This window comes from Carassius carassius, chromosome 38, assembly GCF_963082965.1.
Source record: "Carassius carassius chromosome 38, fCarCar2.1, whole genome shotgun sequence".
Taxonomy (NCBI): domain Eukaryota; kingdom Metazoa; phylum Chordata; class Actinopteri; order Cypriniformes; family Cyprinidae; genus Carassius; species Carassius carassius.
The window spans coordinates 3573266-3588489 of NC_081792.1; the positions used below are offsets into that span (position 1 = coordinate 3573266).

The 15224-nt window shown below is 36.7% G+C and overlaps 5 non-coding genes across 5 annotated transcripts; all 5 read left to right on the top strand.

The window, feature by feature from the left end:
- Positions 1 to 392: 392 nt before the first annotated feature.
- On the top strand, positions 393 to 464 carry trnac-gca (transfer RNA cysteine (anticodon GCA)). Its single transcript has one exon. It is a non-coding gene; the product is annotated as a tRNA-Cys (tRNA).
- A 778-nt stretch (positions 465 to 1242) lies between these two features.
- Positions 1243 to 1314, top strand: trnac-gca (transfer RNA cysteine (anticodon GCA)). Its single transcript has one exon. It is a non-coding gene; the product is annotated as a tRNA-Cys (tRNA).
- Positions 1315 to 9506: 8192 nt separating this feature from the next.
- trnac-gca (transfer RNA cysteine (anticodon GCA)) lies at positions 9507 to 9578 on the top strand. The gene has a single exon. It is a non-coding gene; the product is annotated as a tRNA-Cys (tRNA).
- Positions 9579 to 12551: 2973 nt separating this feature from the next.
- Positions 12552 to 12623, top strand: trnac-gca (transfer RNA cysteine (anticodon GCA)). The gene has a single exon. It is a non-coding gene; the product is annotated as a tRNA-Cys (tRNA).
- Positions 12624 to 12809: 186 nt separating this feature from the next.
- trnac-gca (transfer RNA cysteine (anticodon GCA)) lies at positions 12810 to 12881 on the top strand. The gene has a single exon. It is a non-coding gene; the product is annotated as a tRNA-Cys (tRNA).
- The last annotated feature ends 2343 nt before the right edge of the window (positions 12882 to 15224 follow it).

Here is a 15224-nt window from a genome sequence, read left to right on the forward strand (position 1 = left end):
CAAAGACCTGAGTTTACAGTGAAGGAGTCAATGTTTGATATTGTTGAATCGTAGGATCTAACTTAATCTTTGGCTCGAAGCACAAAAGTCTGTAGGGGTATGGCTTAATGAAAGAGCATTTTTCTGCAAAGATGTGGGGGCATAGTTGAGTGGTAGAGCATTTTAGTGCAGACCAAGAGATCCAAGGTCAAATCCGAGTGCCGCTTATGGATTTGGCAGATTAGGAATAAGTGCAAACATATCTATATAGAAATATTCTGTATGTGATTGTAACTCAGTGGCACATCCTCTCGAGAGGCTATTTTTTGTATCTGGCATGCTTGTCATATCCAAAAACTTTATTCAAAAGTGAGTCTGTCATCTTGTGTGAGGCTATGATCCAGGGAGTCTGTGGGGGTATAGCTCAGTGGTAGAGCATTTGACTGCAGATCGAAAGGTCCCCGGTTCAAATCCGGGTGCCCCCTTTGGATTTGGCATGTTAGGAATATGTGTTGCCATATCTTCCTGCCTTTTTGTGCTCATACTGTAAGGGGTTATATCTCAATGGCACGGCGTTTGATTGCAGATCAAGAGGTCCCAGGTTCATTCCATGTGCCTAATTTGGGCTTGACATAAATTCATTTTTGAGGTTTGTGCTCTTGCAGTACGGGGTTATAGCTCAACGACAGAGCATTTGCCTGCAGATCAATAGTTCTACGTTTTGGATCTGGCTTGCTTGACATAATCAACGACATGATTTCAAAGTGATTCTGTAATCAAGTTGTCCACAGTTCAAATCTGGGTGTCCCCTTTGGACTTGTCTTATTTGGAGGTTTTGAGTTGTAGAGTTGTTGATTCGGATTTGGGGTAACCAAAGACCTGAGTTTACAGTGAAGCAGTCAATGTTTGACATTATTGAATCGTAGGATCTAACTTAATCTTTGGCTCTAAGCACAGAAGTCTGTGGGGGTATGGCTCAATGAAAGAGCATTTTTCTGCAAAGATGTGGGGGTGTAGTTCAGTGGTAGAGCATTTGACTGCATATTAAAAGGTCCCTGGTTCAAATCTGGGTGCCCCTTATGGATTTGGCAGTTTAGGAATAAGTGCAAACATATCTATATAGAAAGATTCTATGTGATTGTAAGTCAGTGGTGCATCCTCTCGAGAGGATCTTTTTTGTATTTGGCATGCTTGTAATATCCATAAACTTTATTCAAAAGTGAGTCTGTCATCTTGTGTGAGGCTATGACCCAGGGAGTCTGTGGGGGTATAGCTCAGTGGTAGAGCATTTGACTGCAGATCAAGAGGTCCCTGGTTCAAATCCGTATTCCCCTTTGGATTTGGCATTTTAGGAACATGTGTAGCCATATCTTCCTGCCTTTTTGTGCTCATACTGTACGAGGTTATATCTCAATGGCACGGCGTTTTATTGCAGATCAAGAGGTCCCCGGTTCAAATCTGGGTGCCCCCTTTGCATTTGGCATGTTAGGAATATGTGTAGCCATATCTTCCTGCCTTTTAGGAAGGTCCCAGGTTCATTCCATGTGCCTAATTTGGGCTTGGCATATTAGGAATAAACAAATCCTTGACAGAAATTCATTTTTGAGGTTTGTGCTCGTGCAGTACAGGGTTATAGCTCAACGACAGAGCATTTGTCTGCAGATCAATAGGTCTACGTTTTGGATCTGGCTTGCTTGACATAATCAACGACATGATTTCAACGTGAGTCTGTAATCAAGTCGTCCACAGTTCAAATCTGGGTGTCTCCTTTGGACTTGTCTTATTTGGAGGTTTTGAGTTGTAGAGTCGTTGATTCGGATTTGGAGTAACCAAAGACCTGAGTTTACAGTGATAAAAGTGAGTTTACCGATATGAAGTGTTAAGAGGGCTGGAGGGAGAAGATGGAAAATAATGGTTTTTATGTATTTATTTTTATTTATTTTAATGGTTTTAATTTGTGTTACTTTTAATGCAAGGGGATTGATGGACATGGGTCAATTTGAAAAGGTGAAAGAAATGTGTAAAGGAGAGGATGTGATTTTATTACAAGAAACTATATAACAATGGTGATGGGAGGCTTAGAAGAGGAGTTGCGATTTTAATAAAAGAAAACTGTGGGGTATCATGTAAAACAATATATAATGACGTAGATGGGAAATGTATTGCGGTTTAAATGGAGTATGAGGAGAAAAAAGTTATTGTAGTTAATATTCATGCACCGACTGTAGAGAATGAAAAGAAGGAATATTTTAATGTATTACGAGATTTTTTAAAAAAGCATAAAGAAGTTATTATGATGGGTGATTTTAATACCGTTTTCAGTAAATTAGAAATGGGTGAGGGAATGGTTTTTAAAAATGATAAAGGAAGAAAAGAACTGAAATTATTAATGGAAGAAAATAATATGATTGATGTATGGAGAGAAAGAAATGAAAAAAAGAAAGAATATTCAAGGAGGCAATTAGTAGGGAATTTTATGTGTAAGACAAGGATTGATTTTATTTTGTGTACAAGGCACATTGAAGGATTTATCGGTAACATTAAATATGAAGAATCAAGCTTAAGTGACCATAAACCAATTTTTTTGCAAGTAGACTGGAGTTCAGTGAAAAGAAGGCCGGGTGTATGGGTTTTAAATGTAGAGGTTTTGAAGAATGAGGAGTATGTTTTAAGTATTAAAGAAATTATTGAAAAAGAAAAGGAGAATGAAATGTACAGTGAAGATAAAAGGATATGGTGGGAAAATGTTAAATATTTAGTTAAAAAATTCACAATAAAGTATTGCAAATTAATACAGATATGTAAGAGGAAGAAGGAGAGAGAAATAAGAGAAAAATTGGAAAAGGAATTAAATGAGAATGGGAAAGATATACAAAAAATAAAAGAACTGGAGGGAATATTGAAAGAAATGGAAGAGAAAAAATATGAAGGCGCAAGACTAATAAGTAAAGCTAAATATACTTTGGAGGGAGAAAAATGTACAAAGTTTTTCTTTGATCTAGAAAAAATAAGAGGGAAAGCTGGAATGATTAAAGAAATAAGAGGAAAAAATAGTGTAGTGGTGGAAACAAATGAGGAAATATTAAAAGAAGTAAAAGCATATTATGAGAACCTGTTTAGTACTGAGGGGTTGAAGGAAGAAGAGAAATTGGAGTTACTTAAGCAAATAAAAACAACAGTAGGAGAAGTAGACAAAAAGAGTGTGATGAAGAGATAAGAGAAGAAGAGATAAAAAGAACAATAAGTGAATTAAACAAAAATAAAAGTCCAGGTATAGATGGTTTGGGGAGTGAATTTTATATTGTTTTTAAAGATTTTTTAACCAGTATTTTAAAAGAAGTATATGAAGAGATCTTTAAAAAAGAGGAAATGAATCAGAGAATGGGGATGGGATTATTAAAGTTGATATATAAAAGAAAAGGAGATAAAGTAGACTTAAAAAATTATAGACCAATTACAATGTTGAATACAGATCTGAAAATTTTAACAAAAGTTTTAGCCAACAGATTGAAAGAGGTAATGCCAACCATCATTGAAACAAATCAAGTGTATGGAGTTAAAGGGAAAGATATAGCGGACACAACTTTAAGTATAATAGATGGGATAAGATATATGAAAGAAAAAAACAAAAAAGGATATGTTATTAGTTTGGATTTCGAAAAGGCTTTTGATAGAGTGGAGCATGAATATTTATTTGGAATTTTAAGAAGGTACGGGTTTGGGGAAAATTTTATCAAGTGGATTACAATTTTATATTAGGGAGCAATAACAAGAATACAGTGTAATGGTTTTTTAACTGAATGTTTTAAAATTACTAGATCAATAAGACAAGGATGTCCATTATCAGCGCTTTTATATTCTTTAGTTGCAGAACCATTGGGATTAGCTATTAAAATAGACGAAGACATAAGAGGGATAAACATTGAAGGAAGTGGGGGAAATGAAAAAATATTTCAATATGCAGATGATACGACAATAATAGTTAAAGATATAGAGAGTGTTAATAAAGTAATGGAAGTAGTACAGATGTTTTGTAGGGGATCAGGAGGTAAGATAAATGAAGAAAAAACTATATATATGAGATTTGGAGGAGTGACTGTTTTAACAGAGTAATTTCATTTTAAAGAAACAAAAGAAATAAGGATTTTAGGTGTTCTAATGGGAAAAGAAGAAAGGAATGTTAAAGAAAAAATGTGGGAAGAAATAGTAGGAGGTATTGAAAGAAGGTTACATTTTTGGAAATTGAGGACATTAAGTTTAAAAGGGAAGGTTTTAATATTAAATGTGTTAATGGTGTCAAAGCTGTGGTATGTTTTATATGTGACTGCTATGCCAATGTGGGTGGAGAAAAGGTTGAAAAAATGTTTTTTAGATTTTTTATGGAATAGTAAACCGTCAAGAATTGCATATAGTCAGTGTTGGGAAGGTTACTTTAGAAATGTAATAGGTTACAGATTACAAGTTACCCTGTTTAAAATGTAATAGTAGTGTAACTTTTTCAATTACTTTATTAAAGTAATGTAACTAATTACTTTTGAGTACTTTTTGATTACTTTTATAAATTTGTGAAAATTAAAGAATAATAAATAAAAGCATATACATCAACTTAAATACAGTTATCTAATAAGCATGTGACGTATTCTGTGTAATAAACTCCTGAAATATTGGTGTTTTTTTAAACTGCTGTCTCTTTGTATATGATGATAGTTTTCCTAAAATAAGTAAAATGCACATGAAGTGACACAGAGCAGTTTTAGGAATTATGAGGAATATTGAGGCGGCAGAGGTTGAAAACACTGCGAGCTTCAGTAGACCTATGTGTAGTAAATGAAAACATGTCTTTGCCATTCATTTACAGGAGGGGCGGACTGGGAAAAAATTCAGACTGGAAAATTCAAACTCATACAAACCTGTTCATGGACAAAACTATTTTTTGTTTGGACCTGACATAAAAAAAGGTTTAAATCTTTAATTTGGGGACATGCTAAATAATTAAAAGTTCTCTCCTGAACTGCACCTTCATTTCCATTTTTCTCTTCAGTCTCTTAATTTTGCCCTGTTATCCATCTCTCTCGTGACTTTAATACTCAAGATTGAACAAAACTAATCTTTACAATACAATACTCTACAATACTACAATATCTTTATAGAAAAATCCTAATACTGTACACGAGTCATGTTTTTTCCTTACAAAAGTTTAACATGCTTTTATTAGCCTATATAAAAGTAAAATAACCTTTTTTTTTTGCAAATGGATTTGTATTTATTTTTAAATAAATACATTTGTAAAATAATTTTACATTTTTGGTTATCAGAGTTAAACAATAGTAACCATTTTCTCTGGATTTATAGTTAAATATTAAAATGTTAATTTTCGTAAGGGTTGTGTTGTTGTCTGTCGTAGCTCCCCCTAAACCTATAAAAAAAATCAGAATTTTTTTCAGCTAAATTACTACTGTAACATTACAACAGATAATAATGATGTCCTTTATATAGTATTTTGAGTGATGACTGATGAGCAACGTGCTGCTGCTTGATTAAATAAATAAAAAAAACAAAGACAAAAAAGCATCTTTACAGATGAAACTGACCTGAAACCCTGAACAGGAGTTCTGCTTCTCTGCTCCAGCAGTCCACTGTATTCTCTCTCTCTCTCTCTCTCTCTCTCTCTCTCTCGCATTGATTACTCTGAGTCTGATCCAAACCGTTTGGCGGAGGCACGGAGAGCGCGCGAGTCATGACTAACAATTCATGACTTATTAGAGATTTAATTATCAAATGGCGGATTCACAAAGGATCGCTTTAGTACATTCGGCAGGCAATTATACAATAATGATATTAAATAGCGGGCCAAATCGGCTGCCAGGCCACCGGGAATTGTCCCGGTTCTCCCGGTGTCCAGTCCGCGCCTGATTTCCACAGAGTCATATATTGCATTTTTGGGGCTTTATATTCACAGACACTAGTCCGTGTCATGTTTTGATTCAAGTGTACTGACCTACTTTTGATTTAGTCATCCAAAATGTGGCATATTCCGTCCGCGTTAGGCATTTCGTTTTTATGACTGGATTCTACGAACCAAACTGTATTTCCGCATCCCGGAAATTATTAGGACGGTATGTCTCAAAATAGTCAGTGCAATTTGGGAAAGACATCAGTTAAATCTGTATGTGGATGTGTGTAAATATTCAAATGTAATCCCCTTTGTAATCATTAAAAATTTCATAAGTAACTGTAATTTAATTACTCATTTTTTCTTAGTAACTGTAACTAATTACAGTTACAATAATTTTGTAATTAAATTACGTAACGCCGTTACATGTAACTAGTTACTCCCCAACACTGCATATAGTACATTAATAGGAGAAGTAGGGAAAGGAGGGATGGGATTAATGTTGAACAGAGAAAAAATAGCTTAAGAATTAAAATAGTAAAAAAATATCTAGATGATGGTCACAAAACTGCATGGAAAAAGACAATGGAATATTTTTTAAACAAATGTGGGGATTTTAACATGGTGGGATGGGATTTTATGGATGAAAACAAAGAATTGGATGACAGAGTGCTTACCAGAGTTTTATAGGGAAATGTTTAGTGCCTGGGGAAAATTTTTAGATAGACTTGAGTATGATCCACATGGGAGAGAAAATATTTTAAATCAACCTCTGTTTTTAAACCAAAACATTTTAAAACAAAACAAAGGAATTTTTTTAAAGAAATGGATGGAAGTGGGGATAACAAGAGTGAGAGATGTTTTGTATGAATTTAAAGAAGGGTTTTTACCTACACAATTTATTGTAGATGCAATGGAGGAGGCAAAAGAGGGTTACAGTGAACAAGTATTAAAAATAAATATGAAATCATTAAAAATGCAATACCTAAAGAGTGGATAAAAAGAATAGAAAGTATGGAAGGAGAGCCAAAAGAGAAATGTATTCATGTGAAATTAGGGGAAAAACTGTATGATTTTAAGGAATGTACTGTGAAAATGATTTATTGTGCTTTTAGAGATGATGTTTTTAAAGAGCCGATGGCAAATGGTTACTGGGTGCAGAAATTCAAAGATTTAAAAAAAGAGTGTATATGGAGAAACATGACGGGGAAATGTGTGGAAACAAAATTGGAATGTTTGGAGTATTTTATAAGGCATAAAGTGGTTTTTACTGATGTTATTTTAAATGAAATAGGAATGGAAGAAAATGCTCTGTGTAAAGTGTGCCAGGAAGAGGAAGAGGGGATTTTACATATGTTTTTACATTGTAGAGAGCTAGAGGACTTTTTAAGGAAATGTAAATGTTTAATTAAAGATGTGACTGAGGAGTGGGATGAAAATGTAATGGAATTAAACAGAGTTGTGATGTTTGGTTGGGAAAAAAAGTGTCAAAACAAAAGTTTCATTAATCTGTGTGTAATGCTAATGAAAAGTCCAATATGGGACAGAAGAACTGTGGCTAAAAAGGAAAGAATTGTGTTGGATGTTTGGAGGGTGTTTAAAAGAAAAACAGAATTATATATTGAAAGACTGTATGTGTACTTTAAAGGTGTAAATATGTTAGACTCTTTTTATGATGTTTTTACCCCAAAAGCTTATTGTGTTTTAAATGATTTAATGTGGAAGCTGCCAGGAAGTGAAGGAGATTTTTAAATTATCTATGTAAAGGAAAGATGTGTAATGTAGAGATATGTAATGTACAATGTTCTGTATTTTCTATTGTTTGTGTTTAATCTATTGTATTTTATTGATTGAAATTTCTTAAAAAAAAAAAAAAATTTTGACTGCAGATCAAGAGGTCCCCGGTTCAAATCCGGGTGCCCCCTTTGGATTTGGCATGTTAGGAGAATGTGTAGCCATATTTTCCTGCCTTTTTGTGCTCTTAAATCTCAATGGCACGGCGTTTTATTGCAGATCAAGAGGTCCCAGGTTCATTCCATGTGCCTAATTTGGGCTTGGCATATTAGGAATAAACAAATCCATTTGACTGCAGATCAAGAGGTCCCCGGTTCAAATCCGGGTGTCCCCTTTGGATTTGGAATGTTAGGTATATGTGTAGCCATATCTTCCTGCCTTTTTGTGCTCATACTGTACAGGGTTATATCTCAATGGCAAGGCGTTTGATTGCAGATTAAAAGGTCCCAGGTTCATTTCATGTGCCTAATTGCAGTTTGGCATTTTTGTGGTTTGTGCTCATGCAGTACGGGTTATAGCTCAACGACAGAGCATTTGTCTGCAAGTCAATAGGTCTACTATTTTGATCTGGCTTGCTTGACATAATCAATGACATGATTTCAAAGTGAGTCTGTAATCAAGTCTACCACAGTTCAAATCTGGGTGTCCCCTTTGCACTTGTCTTATTTGGAGGTTTTGAGTTGTAGAGTTGTTGATTCGGATTTGGAGTAACCAAAGACCTGAGTTTACAGTGAAGCAGTCAATGTTTGATATTGTTGAATCGTAGGATCTAACTTAATCTTGCTCTAAGCACAGAAGTCTGTGGGGGTATGGCTCAATGAAAGAGCATTTTTCTGCAAAGATGTGGGGGTATAGTTCAGTGGTAGAGCATTTGAGTGCAGATCAAGAGGTCCTCGGTTCAAATCTGAGTGCCGCTTATGGATTTGGCAGATTAGTAATAAGTGCAAACATATCTATATAGAAAGATTCTGTATGTGATTGTAACTCAATGGCACATCTTTTCGAGAGGTTCTTTTTTGTATCTGGCATGCTTGTCATATCCAAAAACTTTATTCAAAAGTGAGTCTGTCATCTTGTGTGAGGCTATGATCCAGGGAGTCTGTGGGGGTATAGCTCAGTGGTAGAGCATTTGACTGCAGATCAAGTGGTCCCAGGTTCATTCCATGTGCCTAATTTGTCTGGCCCTACTAGGAATAAACAAATCCTTGACATGAATTCACTTTTGAGGTTTGTGCTCATGCAGTACGGGGTTATAGCTCAACGACAGAGCATTTGTCTGCAGATCAATAGGTCTACATTTTGGATCTGGCTTGCTTGACATAATCAACGACATGATTTCAAAGTGAGTCTGTAATCAAGTCTACCACAGTTCAAATCTGGGTGTCCCCTTTGGACTTGTCTTATTTGGAGGTTTTGAATTGTAGAGTTGTTGATTCAGATTTGGAGTAACCAAATACCTGAGTTTACAGTGAAGCAGTCAATGTTTGATATTGTTGAATCGTAGGATCTAACTTAATCTTTGGCTCTAAGCACAGAAGTCTGTGGGGGTATGGCTCAATGAAAGAGCATTTTTCTGCATAGATGTGGGGCTATAGTTCAGTGGTAGAGCATTTGACTGCAGATCAAGAGGTCCCCGGTTCAAATCCAGGTGCCCCTTGTGGATTTGGCAGTTTAGGAATAATTGCAAACATATCTACATAGAAAGATTCTATGTGATTGTAACACAGTGGTGCATCCTCTCGAGATGATCTTTTTGTATTTGGCATGCTTGTCATATCCATAAACTTTATTCAAAAGTGAATCTGTCATGTTGTGTGAGGCTATTATCCAGGGAGTCTGTGGAGGTATAGCTCAGTGGTAGAGCATTTGACTGCAGATCAAGAGGTCCTCGGTTCACATCCGGGTGCCCCCTTTGGATTTGACATGTTAGGAAAATGTGTAGCCATATCTTCCTGCCTTTTTGTGCTCTTAAATCTCAATGGCACGGCGTTTTATTGCAGATCAAGAGGTCCCAGGTTCATTCCATGTGCCTAATTTGGGCTTGGCATATTAGGAATAAACAAATCCTTGACATAAGTTCATTTTAGAGGTTTGTGCTCATGCAGTACTGGGTTATAGCTCAACAACAGAGCATTTGTCTGCAGATCAATAGGTCTACATTTTGGATCTGGCTTTCTTGACATAATCAACGACATGATTTCAAAGTGAGTCTATAATCAAGTCGACCACAGTTCAAATCTGGGTGTCCCCTTTGGACTTGTCTTATTTGGAGGTTTTGAATTGTAGAGTTGTTGATTCAGATTTGGAGTAACCAAATACCTGAGTTTACAGTGAAGCAGTCAATGTTTGATATTGTTGAATCGTAGGATCTAACTTAATCTTTGGCTCTAAGCACAGAAGTCTGTGGGGGTATGGCTCAATGAAAGAGCATTTTTCTGCAGAGATGGGACCAAGTCACACATGTGCAAGTCTCAAGTAAGTCTCAAGTCTTAACCTTCAAGTCTCAAGTAAGTCCCAAGTATTTTTTTCTTGGGCAAGTCAAGTCAAGTCAAGTCACAAGTTATGTCAAGTCAAGTCAAGTCCTGTAGTAAGTCAAGTCAAGTCACCTTATTATTGTAATTTTACCTGCAGAATCTGATCTTAATAAAGTTAAAAGACAAGATATAAGTAACAGTAAATTAAAATAATTTGGATTTGCATTGTAAATACTCATGTTCAGTAAAATACATCATGTAATCAAACAAAATTGTAACTTCATAAAATTATTTATTTTTCACTTCTGCCAACAGAAATGTTTTACATTTTCAACATTGAGTCCATAAAACAAATAACAGCTAAACATCCAACAGACTCCTCTCTGAACACCCCCCTCTCTCTCTCTCTCTCTCTCTCTCTCAAACAACGTGACATGACATGACATTCAGCCAAGGATGGTGACCCATACTCAGAATTCGTGCTCTGCATTTAACCCATCCGAAGTGCACACACACAGAGCAGGGAACACACACACACACACTGTGAACACACACCCAGAGCAGTGGGCAGCCATTTATGCTGCAGCGCCCGGGGAGCAGTTGGGGGTTCAATGCCTTGCTCAAGGGCACCTAAGTCATGGTATTGAAGGTGGAGAGAGAACTTTACATGCACGCACCCACAATTCCTGCCGGCCCGAGACTCAAACTCACAACCCTTCGATTGCAAGTCCGACTCTCTAACCATTAGGCCACAACTTCCCCTCAAACACAGTTTACATACAACATTAAACTTTCTTACATTTCTCCTCTCTCTCTCTCTCTCTCTTTCTCTCTCTCTCTCTCTCTCTCTCTCTCTCTCTCTCAAGTTCAAGTTTAAGTTGCTTTATTGGCATGACATTTGAGTTACAGTATTGCCAAATTTAGCATTTAGATACAGAATAAAATATGATTACAATAAAATACAATAAAAATAGCAGCAGCAGATATTTCTAATATTAATAATAGTAATTATATACAATTAAGAATATCAAATAAAACAGTTGAATATAATAAATTATCCCTTTCGTATGGTGTGTATGGTGTATAAATATTTAGCAGCTATTGTGACTGCCGTCTCATTCTCTCCAAGTATATAGAGTAGTTTCTCCGAGTCATTTAGAGACAAGAATGAAGGATTCAAAGCTTCAAACTGTGGGAAGAATGTTTCTCTTGTAGTGCTGTATTTGGGACAGACAAGAAGGAAGTGTTTCTCATCCTCTGTTTGATTCAGCTCACAGTGTTTGCACAGTCTCTCTTCTCTCGGTAGCCAGGATCTTTTATGTCTACCAATCTCTATTTCCAAATCATGATCACGGAGTCGATATTTTGAAAGGATTTGTCTTTCTTTTAATTGCTTTAGTGATAAGTAATTTGCCAGTTTTGTGGTTCTGTTTAGGGCCGAATAAAACTTGGTTTGGTTTGGAGCTCAAATTCATTTTTTCATTTTTCATCATAATTATACTTCAGATTTTTGTCAATTAGTTTCTGAATGTTGGGGTTGTGATTCGAGTCAGACTCAGTTTGGGTTTCCTTCATCAGGTGAAGCACGAGTGTGTCTCTCTCTCTCTCTCTCTCTCTCTCTCTCTCTCACACACACACACACACACACACACACACACACACACACAAAATCTCTCTCTCAGAGTACATCCGTAAGTCATTACCTCTATTACAAGATATTGCACTTGCAAAATATAAGATTCGAGAGTCTTGTCTGCAAGCCGAGCACGATGTGGCCTATCCCACCATGTATGCGCCACCGGTATGCGCGCTCATAATGGAAGCAACGCGGTCGTGACGCGCACGCGGTGAGACACGCTCGACGCCTCAGGGGCGCAACTGCCCGAGCGCTTTGGAAACAAGGAGAAAGCGGCGCAACTAGCGATTTCCACGCATTTTTAGGCGCAAATTATTTACGACAAAAGCGATGACCCTCGGAACCCCTCAAGCTGAGATGTTGATGTGATGTGATGTGATATCTGATCTAAGTGGGCGTGGTCTGCGTAAGGTAGAGAGGGCATGACTGATGATAGTGTCCTGGTCCAGTCATGACAACGCGATTCTCAGCCTGCGCTCCAGCTGAGTAATCAATTTTATTAAAAAAAAATAATAATTTATATATTTTATATTCAAACTGAAAACATAATGTGATTAACACTCAAGTCATTCAAGTCATCGTGTCTCAAGTCAAGTCAAGTCCCGAGTCTTTAACTTCCAAGTCCGAGTCAAGTCTCAAGTATTTTATTTTTTGTCAAGTCAAGTCACAAGTCATAAAAATAGCGACTCGAGTCGACTCGAGTCCAAGTCACCAAGTCACAAGTCCCCATGTCTGAGGTATGGCTTAATGAAAGAGCATTTTTCTGCAAAGATGTGGGAGTATAGTTCGGTGGTAGAGCATTTGACTGCAGATCAAGAGGTTCCCGGTTCAAATCCGGGTGCCCCTTGTGGATTTGGCAGATTAGGAATAAGTGCAAACATATCTATATAGAAAGATTCTGTATGTGATTGTAACTAAGTGGCACATCCTCTCGAGAGGTTCTTTTTTGTATTTGGCATGCTTGTCATATCCAAAAACTTTATTCAAAAGTGAGTCTGTCATCTTGTGTGAGGCTATGATCCAGGGAGTCTGTGGGGGTATAGCTCAGTGGTAGAGCATTTGACTGCAGATCAAGAGGTCCCCGGTTCAAATCTGGGTGCCCCCTTTGCATTTGGCATGTTAGGAATATGTGTAGCCATATCTTCCTGCCTTTTAGGAAGGTCCCAGGTTCATTCCATGTGCCTAATTTGGGCTTGGCATATTAGGAATAAACAAATCATTGACATAAATTCATTTTTGAGGTTTGTGCTCATGCAGTACGGGGTTATTACTCAACGACAGAGCATTTGTCTGCAGATCAATAGGTATACGTTTTGGATCTTTCTTGCTTGACATAATCAACGACATGATTTCAAAGTGAGTCTGTAATCAAGTCGTCCACAGTTCAAATCTGGGTGTCCCCTTTGGACTTGTCTTATTTGGAGGGTTTGAGTTGTAGAGTTGCTGATTCTGATTTGGAGTAACCCAAGACCTGAGTTTCCAGTGAAGGAGTCAATGTTTGATATTGTTGAATCGTAGGATCTAACTTAATCTTTGGCTCGAAGCACAGAAGTCTGTAGGGGTATAGCTTAATGAAAGAGCATTTTTCTGCAAAGATGTGGGGGCATAGTTCAGTGGTAGAGCATTTGAGTGCAGATCAAGAGGTCCACGGTTCAAATCTGAGTGCCGATTTGGCAGATTAGGAATAAGTGCAAACATATCTATATATAAAGATTCTGTATTTGATTGTAACTCAGTGGCACATCAGAGAGGGTAATGTGCACCTTGTCTCCAAAAATTTGATTGATGAGGGTCATAAAAGCCATCTGTTCTGGACACCTGTTTGTACACCCCCCCCCCCCTCCCCTCCCTGTACACCCTCCAGTGACCTTAATATGAACTTTTGAACCAAGGAGGAATTTCGGAGGGGGGAGAAGTTGTGGGAAGCTATGTGCTTTTTTTAAACTTTGAAAAGGGGCGAAATCATGAAAATGGTGTAAGGGAAGATTTTATTAAGGTTTTAAATAAACAGTGTATTTCAAGAAAAAGGTTATAAACGCATAGCAGCAATGGAAACAATGTAATGATCGTTTTCGTAGTTGGAAAAGGGAAACAACGTTGTTAAAGTTGTTACAAATGAAATAAAACTAGGTTACTGGTTATTTATCTGATACAACCAAACGAGTCAAAACTATCAGATATGTTTTCGTTAAGCAATACGTGAAAAAGATGTGAGAGCTTGTAGCATTACAATTTAAAAATGGTGTTTTGTTACCAGTTAGAAAATAAAGACAACTAGGTAATAGAGTTTTAGCATTTGTACCTTACCTCAAACTGAAAAAAGAAATGAATGTAAAGCAGCGATACAAACCAAGAAAGTAGGCATTTGTCACGTCGGGTGAAAAGTTAAAACAAAAGAAAAAAGATGGTAGACATTACGCGGATCTAAAATAAAATACACCAGACCCCGTCTTTAAAACACCAGCACAAGATACTTGTCAAAACTATGTTGTACTTTACCACTAACTAAAATTTTACTGACAAGAGTTAAACAAAAGAAAAAAAGATCTCACAGCAAAGTGTTATGACGTCTCCGGTAACGTTAGCTCGACTCAAAAAAAAAAAAAAAGAAGCGAACGTAAAGCAATGTTATAAACCAAGAAAGTAGGCGTTTGTCATGTCGGGTGAAAAGTTAAAACAAAAGAAAAAAAATAGGTAACTTAGGCATTTACGCGGATCTAAAAGAAAATAGCCTACATCAGACAAGATACTTGTCAAATCTATGCAGTACTTTACCACTAACTACAATTTTAAAAAGCGAGACTGTTAGACGAAAGAAAAAAAAAAAAGATCCTCCGGCAGAGTTGTGAAGCGTCCGTAAAACAACCTCCCGGCACCAATGAACAGTTAGAATGAGGCTCGGGAATGCTCCGGAAAAAAAACCACGCCTCCAGCGCTAGAGAGGGCCGGGCAGGAGGCGTGATAGCAGCATTAAATAGATTTAAACGTTACAATAATTAAACTAAGTAGTTTTTAATAAATAGACATCAGTCCTTAATTAGTGAAAACTTTATATCCGTTTAAACATATGGTCAATTTTTACTTGTTAAATGATGTAGACCTATACGATTTTTATTTACTTTTAGGCTAGTCTTAAAAAAAAACATAGTTGAAAAAGCGTTATTTGTTTTTAATGTGTTAAGTTAATTACTTTAATCTATGACTAGTCTAAATTTAGACTATCTCCGTCGATATATTTTTTTATTTTTGTCAAGCTTAATTTCTCAAGCTATGTCAATTAACACACACACACACACACACACACACTTTCCTTCTGTCAAGCTTGTGTCGCGTTATCTAGTAAATAAACCAGACCTCATCTCGGTCATCTCAAGCACCGAAACCCGAATGTGTCGGTGTCTGTGTGATTACAGGCGTCTTCATATCAGTTAGACATCAAGCGGTTGTA